This window comes from Sorex araneus, chromosome X (genome assembly GCF_027595985.1).
Source record: "Sorex araneus isolate mSorAra2 chromosome X, mSorAra2.pri, whole genome shotgun sequence".
Lineage (NCBI taxonomy): Eukaryota > Metazoa > Chordata > Mammalia > Eulipotyphla > Soricidae > Sorex > Sorex araneus.
This window is the reverse complement of record NC_073313.1, coordinates 76,394,132-76,404,132: the sequence shown is the minus strand read 5'-3', so window position 1 is coordinate 76,404,132 and position 10,001 is coordinate 76,394,132. Positions and strand designations below refer to the sequence as shown.

The following is a 10,001-nucleotide window of genomic DNA, read 5'->3' as shown; positions in this document are numbered from 1 at the left end:
TTGAGGTAATGTGTTTAGTAAGTGTCCATATTTTTGTTTTATACCTACAATGCTGAAAGTGTCACTAACCCTTCATCACTGTCCCCTTATCTTCTCTCCCACCTCATAGCATCACTTGGCTGTTCTGTTGACAATTAGTCTGTGTTTGTTTCCATGGGGGACTATTTAATCCCTCGCTTTGTTTCCTTATACTCCCCAAATGAGGAACACTTTGGATATTTCTGTTTTTCCTTATGACTTCACATGGAAGCTTTGCTTTTGAAATAAAATATTTACATCTGGTAGAATCCACATCTAATATATTACCAATAATGATGTTTTTAGTATTCTTACAATTCTTTTGTAATTATTATGTTCATGTTATTGCTATAGTTAGCTTACCAGAAAACAAAACAGCTTGGAAATAGTTCTAAGGTAATTAAATTTTATTGGCTAGAATATCAGCACCCCAATCTGAAAGGATTTATAAGTACCAAATTAATCTTTATTTAAATAATTGAATATACTTAGCAAATTAACTTTTAAAATTACAGAACAGAAAAAATGTCAAGCATAACTCCCAATTTTGTTAGGTTTGGGACTGTTTTTATAAAATATAAGGCTTAAAAAACTTACTGAAAATTTCAAAAGTCTTCTTTTGACATCAAATACCACTTAAGAAATAGTATTTGGAGGATTCTGGTGTAAATGAATCACAAACATGTGGATTAAATTTCCCACAAAATATCACAGTTCAAAAATTAAGTGAGAAAGTGTTTCAAGGAAATGTGCTTTGAGTTTTCTTAACTGAAATGATGGTTTAATTAGTGAAATCCTTAAGAGGTCACTGACACTGTAACATTGGTTTGTTTCTAATTCTACAAACAGCTGTATACACTTTGGAATCAGACACACCCTCCCAGTTACTAACTGCTTGACCTTGAACAAGTTTTTTTTCTGAGCTTCAGTTGTCTCATATACATAATAAAATTTCTAATATTTTATGAATAGTAATGTGTGGAGTCAATATAAGTGATTCGTATTTGAAGTGTTTGCTAAATATCTATGAGTATATGTGTAAGTGTGCATATGTATGTGGTTTTTTATGTTTATGTACACTTGGGTGTAAGCAAGAATATATATGCATGTGTATATAAACCTCTGTGTAGGTGGGATGTGCATAAATATATAAATGCGTGATTGTATCTGAGCATGTCCCTGCATGTGCTTGTATATGTAGATGTCTGTTTCTTGTTTGCCTCTTTTTGCTATGGAAGAGAGAGTTAGTTTAGTTTAGTTAAAAGCATTGTGTCACCACTGAAGGATGACTAGTCAGTTTGGAACTGGAAGTCTATGTGAGTTTCTTCCTGGCATGGACAACTTAAGTCCTGCCAGCCCCAGTAAGGCAGCCATCAAACTGTACCCAGGTTCTACTTGATATACTTGGGAATTAATCCCTGCCACCTGGAAGTTTGGGAGGTTGTAGTTCGTCCTCAGGCTCTGGTGAGGTTGTTCTTTTCAAGAAAAGGAAATAGTCAACCCCAGTCTCTATTTGAGGTGCAGGTGTTTTCACTAACTGAAGAAAATTATTTGTGTTTTCACTAATTGAAAAAAAACCTAATTTAGAAAGACATACAATAAATAAAATAAGGTTTTATTGAAGACTTTTTAATTGAATCACTGAGATATTTAAAAGCCTTCATGTTTGGGTTACAGTCACACAATGGTCAAACACCCATCCCTTCACCAATACACATTCCCCACCACCAATATCCCCGGTATGCCCCCACTTTCTCACCCTCCCCCTGCCTCCATGTCTGATAATATTCCACATACTCTCTCTACATTTGGGCATTATTGTTTGCAATACAGATACTGAGAGGTTATCACGTTTGGTCCATTATCTACTTTCAGCACACATCTTCCATCCTGACTGATTCCTCCAGCCATCATTTTCATAGTGATCCCTTCTCTATTCCAGCCGCCCTCTCCCTTCTGCTAATGAGACAGGCTTCCAGCTATGGAGCAGTCTTTCTGGCCCTTGTACCTACTGGCCTTGGGTGTCATATTATTTTGTACTCCACAAATGAGTGAAGTCCTCCTATGTCTGTCTCTCTCTTTGTGACTCATTTCATTTAGCATGGTACTTTCTGTATTGATCCACTTATATGAAAAGTTCAGGACTTCATATTTTCTAACAGCTGCATAGTTTTCCATTGTGTAGATGTACCAAAGTTTCTTTTTTAATTTTTAAAATTTTTTAATGTTTTTTCAATTTTATTGAATCACCGTGAGATAGTTACAAGCTTTCATGTTTGGGTTACAATCTCACCCAGTCATCTGTTCTAGGGCACTTTGGTTGTTTCCAGATTTTGGGAATATATCCCAAGGATACAAAAAAGCACAGTAGAAATTACATCTGTACCTATATGTTCATTGCAGCACTGTTCACAATAGCACATTCTTTTTAAAAAGTATTTATTTACTTTTATAAGGTTTTTACAATGATTTGTTACATTCAATATTTCAACAGAAATCCTGTCACCATTTCACCTTCCCACCACCATCATTTTCCTTTATCCCAACCACCCTCAAGCCTGCCCAAATAGCAGGCCCTAAATAATTTATATTGCTTGTTATGAATATTTCTCTAAAAATGATAAAAAAAGCTTTGTTAGAAGAAAGTATGTGAAGATTGTTATATCTCACCATGAAACCATGAAGCCTCTGTATAAGAGATTACTCATATATGGTTAAGTATTGGTGTGAATATTTTCTTTTTTATGTAGGAGTACTGCTATTTATTCAGTCACTAATTAAGTTGATTGAAGCAGGCATAAACTTCGCATTACTTTTTTTTAACTTTATTTTTTTCATTATTCATAATGTTGTTCACAATAATTGTTTACATTCAATATTTCAACACCAATCCCACCACCATTGCACCTTCCCATCACCATTACTTTGAATCTTACCACCACCACCCCAGCCTGCCCCTTAGGCAGATGCTAAATAATTTATTTTGTATTGCTTGCCATGAATAGTATCAAGCATCATGTGGCAGAAAAAGTTGCTCTGCATTCCTGAAATTCTAAAATTTTCAAATATTTGGGGTCTGGAGGCATATCTGTGGCATGCTACTCTCTTTTCAGATTCATTTGTGAGTCTCTGAATCATGGCTAGCCATTAATGTGCTTAAATGGTGCCCAGAGGCAGTTCTTGGGTGTGACTGCCAGAAAAATGGAGGATCGGGGAGATGGGGGAGGCCACCCATTCCCTACTCAGTGAAGCTTGGAGTTTTCAGTCACTAGTCCTGCATACCTGGATTTTCAACGGTTTCATTCTCATATGTGGGGGGCTTGGGATCAGCTTGTGAAGTTTTGCTGTGAACATGGTGGTGATTGGGTTCTGGAGGTTTGCTACTGCCAAGGTTCATTTTGGGAAGATGAAGGGAGACACCTGCTCGCCCCCCTCCGAGGTGCCCCAGTGAAATCATCCTGGCCTGGGATGGGGAGACAGCTCTGCTGTGTGCCGCTCTCCTCTGAGATTCATTTGTGAGTCTCTGAATCATGGCCGTTAATGCACTTAAAAGACCTGCTTTTGATTTCTTTTGAGATTTATTTATGGCTCCCTGAATCAAGGCTGACAAATGAGCTTGTATAGCTGATCCAGAGGTATTTTGTGGACATGACTTCTGCATACCTAATTTTGGCCATTCAGTTTCTTGAAAAACTTGGTCCCAAGTTGTTGGGGTCCCACCAGAGACACAGCAGCAATTTTGGGGTATCAGAAAGCCTGAAGGCAGCATCAGGCTGCTGATGTATTCACCCCACAGGTACAGGTTGACCTGCTGGGCAGCACTGTACTCCCGTGAATATTTTCTTAATCGAGATTGGTTGCCTTCTAATTTACATCCCATTCAATGTGGTGCGTTACTCCTGGTATATCAGTGGTGTATAGTTTGAGATATCTGAATTCTACAATTCTAAATTCTCCAGGAATTCCAAAATTTTGAATGAGGTGATATATCTTGAGTTAAAATCTCATTGTTGACTTTGGGGTCCAGATGCATCTCTGCAGCTTGTTGATCTCTTTCAAAATTTATATATGAGTCTCTGGATCATGGGCAGTTAATGAATCTATTTGGCACCAGCCAGAGGAAGTTCATGGGTGTGACTTCCATGTTCCCAGAAGACAGGGATAAGGGGGAGGTAAGCCTACACTCAACTCCATGAAAGCCCGGAGATTTTGGTCACAAAACCCACATACCTGAGTTTTCCAACAGATGAATTTCTGGATGAGGCTCGAACAAACAGTTGTGGAATCTGGCCTTGAGCATGGCTGTGATTGTGGAGTGTGAAGGTTTTTGGCTGCTGAGGCTCTGTTTGGAGAGGTAGTGGGCTCATCCACCCACCCACCCGCCTCTGTAGAAGCACATTCTTGTAGAGAAATAGGGCTCAAGCACTCTCAAAGAAGAGATTTTCCAAGAGAAATTTGTTCTGGCTATTTTAAAGGGGTTCTTTAAGTATGGGATGAATATTTATGAGGAAGGATGATATTTTCCATGAAAAAAAGCCCGTGGGTGACGATATCTTGGCACTGGGCTTATCCTCTTTTTAAACCATGAATTTTTTGGCACCTGTCATGGCATCAGATGTATGAATGGAGGTGCTGTAATCTAATAGCAATTATATTACAATGAATTAATCGTCCAATTTTAAACTGATTCACTGCCCTCTTGAGTTTCATCCAGTTCTGACCATTTAATCCACATGGTTTCTGTGGTTCTTTTATTCCTCGGTTCATTTAAAAAAATGTTATAACATAATGAGTGACCAAGCTCTTCATACTACAGTTGTATTAGGTATTAAATTTTCCACCAATGTCCCCAGTGTCAACTTTCCTCAATGTCCCTAGTTTCCCATTAACCACCACAGCCTTCCCCCATAGCAGATACAAACAAATTTACTTCATTTTATTTGTTGCATCACCAGGAATAATTTCTTTATTTTATTTTTTATTAAATCACTGTGAGATACACAGTTACAAGGTTGTTCATGATTGGGTTTCAGTAATACAATGGTTCAACAACTGTTCCTTCACCAGTTTACATTTGTTACCACCAATATCCCCAGTTTCCCTCCCACTACTCCTGACCCTAGCCTGCCTCTATGACATGCAATATACTTCTCTCTAGGAGTAAGTCCTGAGTGAAAATCTCGGAGTAACTCCTAAGCATCACCAGGTTACACTGGCCCCAAAAGGAAAAGGTCATTTTAAATTTTATAAAAAAACTTTTCAAGTTTCCAAATACTATAAAGGTGATTTAACAAGGGCAGTTGTATGTAATTTAATAAAATTGCAATTGTTTATTACAATACACTATGCTCTGAGTTTTGGGATTCCAAGGATACTTAAACAGGAAAAATTGAATAACTAAGATATGCATTTGTAATTATATTAAAAATTACTTCTATGTTTTCAAAAAGAACTTCTTGTACTGGAAAGAGTCTTCTGTATTTGCATTACCACCCATTGATGAGTCCTATCCTAACACTCAGCAAAATCAACCAAATTATACATAGACCAATGAGAAAAATTGCTTTTTTATCTTCTTGTAAGAGCATTTCCTAGATAGAAGCCACGAGACCTTTGTAGCTTCTAGACTATTAACTGTTCTTCATCATGCTTACTTGATAGGCAGTTTGATATATGGCTTCTACTGTCCTTAACATGTGAGAGACCAAGCTCTCTCAGAACCAAATTATTCTCTGAAAGAGAATCTGTACTCTGTACAGATAGTACAGGTAGTATTTTTCCATTGGTAATAATTACACAATTCAATCACAGGGTTCAAATGTAGTCCTATTTCTTTAGCTAACTTCTTTGTCTCAACTTGGCTACGTGGCAAGGAAAAGCTGCCAAATTTTTCTTTGTGAACTGTGATTCTAAGAAGTTTACTACTCCACTGGTGTGGTTGGTTCAGCAACACATACTGGAAGGTTTTAGTGTCATTTCTGTTTTCCTTGCTTTGTGTTGGTATTCCTTATGATCAGCTATTTTTGCACTCTACTGGCACTATTCTTTCTAGGTTACTGGCTTTGGTGCTTCATTAGTTATTACATTCTTGCAAAGACCCAAATTTTCATTAAACAACACTCTTGAGAGTTTTAGTTGTTTTCTTTTTTTGCTCCCCCATTCTCTACCACTATATTCACAGCTTTAGATCTATATAAGACTGTCTGATAAGCTCCTTCTCTGAACTTCCTCTTTCCTCCTCCTGGAAATCTCTTTGTTTTCAGTTCAGTGGCTCTTGAACACAAAGATATGCCTAAGAGCAGGGGTTAACACAGCATCCTCTCCTCTGGTTCTCACTCTTGTCCAACTCTTGACCTTTTTTTTTGCAACACACCCAGCAATGCACAAGGGTCTCTCCTGGCACATGCACTCAGGAATCACCCCTGACGGTGCTCAGGGGACCATATGGGATGCTGGGATTTGAACCCGGGTCGACCGCATGCAAGGCAAAGCCCTACCCGCTGTGCTATCACTCCAGCCCCAACTCTTGACCTTTTTGATTAGGTCTCAATCTGCTTCTGTGAGGCAATGGATCTAATTATGTATATTAAGAGCTTGTATATAAATTTAAATAATAATCATGAGTTAGAGTAATGGAAATTCAAGTGAATCTCTGTACAGGTGAGATGCTTTATATTAAATATCCAACATACTATCCATATTCTTTATTGTTCAAAACTATCAAATATGAATTGGAATATTATCAACTGTGTATTGAATTTGAATCTGTATAAATAGAATTTGGTCCTTTTAGTAATAAAGATACTTGATTATAATAGAAATTGGCTTGCAGCAATTTGACAGTAATGTACTATAGCTGATTAGCAGTTAGCTCTATTTTTATTTCTATCTTTGTCAATTAGCAATACTTATGAAACAAGGGTCCAGAATCTCCAAAATTATAGCTGTTGCAGCAATGTGTCAAGTTACATGTTGATCATCACTTGTATCACTTGTCATCCTGTTGCTCATCAATGTGTTCGAGTGGGCACCTGAAAAAACGTCTCCATTCGTCCCTGTTGCATGGTAGTGTAGCCCAATGATGCCTGCTTGCTCCAAGAACATGAAAAGCCTGAAACCATTTGTTCAGGGTCTTGTTGAAGAAGTCTGACCATCTCATAGGTGGGTGGCCAGGCGTTCTTTTGACACCCCGTGGAATCCATTCGGTAACAGCTCTAGTCCAGCACTCGTCTCCAACTCGCATTACGTTTCTGGCCCATCTGAATTTCGACGCCTTGGAAAACGAGACAGCGTCCCTGATTCTCGATTGTCGAAGGAGGTCGGAACTCGGATTCCTTCTCTAACTTGAGTGAAACGTGATACTCCAAGCATAACACTTTTGATTCCTCTTTGGGTGACCCTAATAGTGTTCTTGTCCTGTTTTTGTAGGGCCCCAGGTCCCTGAAGCATATGTTAGTGCAGGAATAACGGTGGAGTCAAAAAGATGTGCCTGGAGTCAGAGGTTCTTCATCCTCTTAACAACTTCTTTGATGCTCATGAAGGCATTCACGCCTCTCTCTTCCTCCTGTGCAGCTCTGGTGCCAGGTCGTTCCTCATGTTGAGTTCTCGACCTAGGTACGCATAACTGCTGCATTCAGAGATGTTTGTTCCATTGAGAGCAAGTGGAACATCAGGACGTCATCCGTTTCTCATGAACATTGTCTTAGTGAGGTTCAGCAGCAGTCTGACCTTTCCACACTCATGGTTGAAGTTGGCCAGCATTTGTGCCGCTTGGCTAATGTTTGGTGTTATTAGAACGATGTCATCAGCAAAGCAGAGGTGGTATAGTTTCTGATCGTCTATCTCCACTCCCATTCCTTCTTATCCTTCCCATTCCAATCATTGCATGACATTCTCAAGGGGGTCACAGAAGGGTTTCGGTGAAATAGTATCGCCCTGCCAAACCCCTTTTTTAACATCGATAATCACTTCCTTGTAGACTGGTGAGATCCTGGTGGTGAATGCATAATACAGCTCACGGAGGATTTTGGAAGGGAGAACGCTAGAAAAGACATATCCATCCTGTGGAATTAGGTATGTGGGCAGGTGGACATAACTATCAAAGAGATCTGAGTGGAAGTCATGGATAACCTTTTCCTTCTGGATGATGTGATAGATCCATCAGGATGTCGGAGGGCAGTAATCTTTGTCTTCTAGTTGGCAAAGGACAGGCAGGCATTGTGAATACTTTTCCTGGCTTCTGCTTCATCAGCCAACACTGCTGCTCTTCTCTCTTTGAGGTCTTCCTTTATCACTTCTCTGCACAGCATTGTTAGCTCAGACATTAGCTTGTGATTACCTGAGGCTTACGCCAAACCACATTGGCAAATGAGCTTGAGAGTTTCCAATGACAGGCGTCTTTTTGTGGCTATCTTACTCTTAGTGTTCCTCGCACAATCATGGAGGTGCTGAACCAGTCAATCGTATTCTTTGTTGATGTTGTTAATGACGGCATCTTCCCATATTGCAGCAATAGTGCTAAAGAGCTCCCAGTTGATGGTCATTCTGAGAGTTCTCTTCTTAAACTTTGCAGCCCTTTCTGCCTGCTCCATGAAGTAAAATGTCACCTGAAGGAGACGGTGGTCTGATCCCGTTTGAAATTTTGGGACAACAGCGACATCAGTCAGGCAAAACCATTGATTGAATATGATATGGTCAATTTTGTTGTGGAACTGTCCACTGGGAGACTCCCATGCCCAACATTTAGATTCAGCCTTCTGGAACTGCGAGTTTCCATGGATAGTCTTGATCAACATGATGAACTCAGACAGTCTCTCACCCTGTTCATTCCATTCTAGGCTGTGGGTCTTGATGTGCAGTTCTTTGCGTGACCTTCTCAGTCCTATCTTGGCATTAAAATCACTGACATTGACCTTGTAGAAGGTGTGGTCTTTTTTATAAAACTTCTCCAGCTCCATATAGAACTTCTCAATTTCTTCGTTGTAGTTGGATGTTGGTGCGTAGACACGAAGATTAAAAACTACTGGCAATGAGCCACATCTATTCAAACGTAAGCATCCAATTCGGGTTGTTAGGCATTTGAACGAATCAATACTCATGGCCAAGTTTGTGTTGACAAGGACACTGACATCACCGATGCCTCTACTGTCGAATGTTCCAAGGAACATTTCTTCTCCAGTGTCAAAAATGGCGTGATGTGATCGATGCCTTATCGTCTTGGTAATTCCAATGATGTTGTTCTTGATCTTCTGAACTTGCACCATCAGGTCCTCCATGGATGCTTCCAATTCATCACTGTAGCACTGTCAATGTCATCCAGTTTTTCATCGATTTGCTCAATTGAGCACCAGTGATGTCTCCATTGTGGGACATCTTGTTACTGTTTGTGGCATATTGAATATTCCACAGGTAACTTGCCAGGCTTTGCTGTGTGGGCGATATACTCTCGGTAGTTTGCTGGGCTTTGCAGGAGGGACAGAGGAACTGAACCCAGGTCGGCCACATGCAAGGCAAATGCCCTACCCGCGGTGCTATCCGATGCCATTGTATGTGTGTTAAAAGTGCAGACAGTCATTTTAGTTCTTCACTTTGGCATCCTAGTTCAGCCCTGGAATTTTAGCAGCTTTTCCTTACTCGAACTTCTCAATGCTGCCATATTGGGGGTTCTTTCAGGGCCAGGGGAATGAGACCCATTCTTGTTACTGTTTTTGGTATATTGGGCTAGAGCAATGGCACAGTGATAGGGCATTTACCTTGCACACAGCTGACCCGGGTTCGATTCCTCCATCCCTCTCAGAGAGCCTGGCAAGCTACCAAGAGTATCTCGCCCACACGGAATAGCCTGGCAAGCTATGCGTGGCGTACTTGATATGCCAAAAACAGTAACAACAAGTTTCAAAATGGTGACATTACTGGTGCCTGCTTGAGCAATGGAATGACAGGTACAGTGACAGTTTTTGGTATATCGAATATGCCAAGTGTAG

At 39.9% G+C, this 10,001-nt stretch overlaps 1 pseudogene; it reads right to left on the bottom strand.

Annotated features, from left to right (window-relative positions):
- Positions 1–8,351: 8,351 nt before the first annotated feature.
- LOC105942910 (uncharacterized) lies at positions 8,352–9,592 on the bottom strand (annotated as a pseudogene).
- Positions 9,593–10,001: the final 409 nt, after the last annotated feature.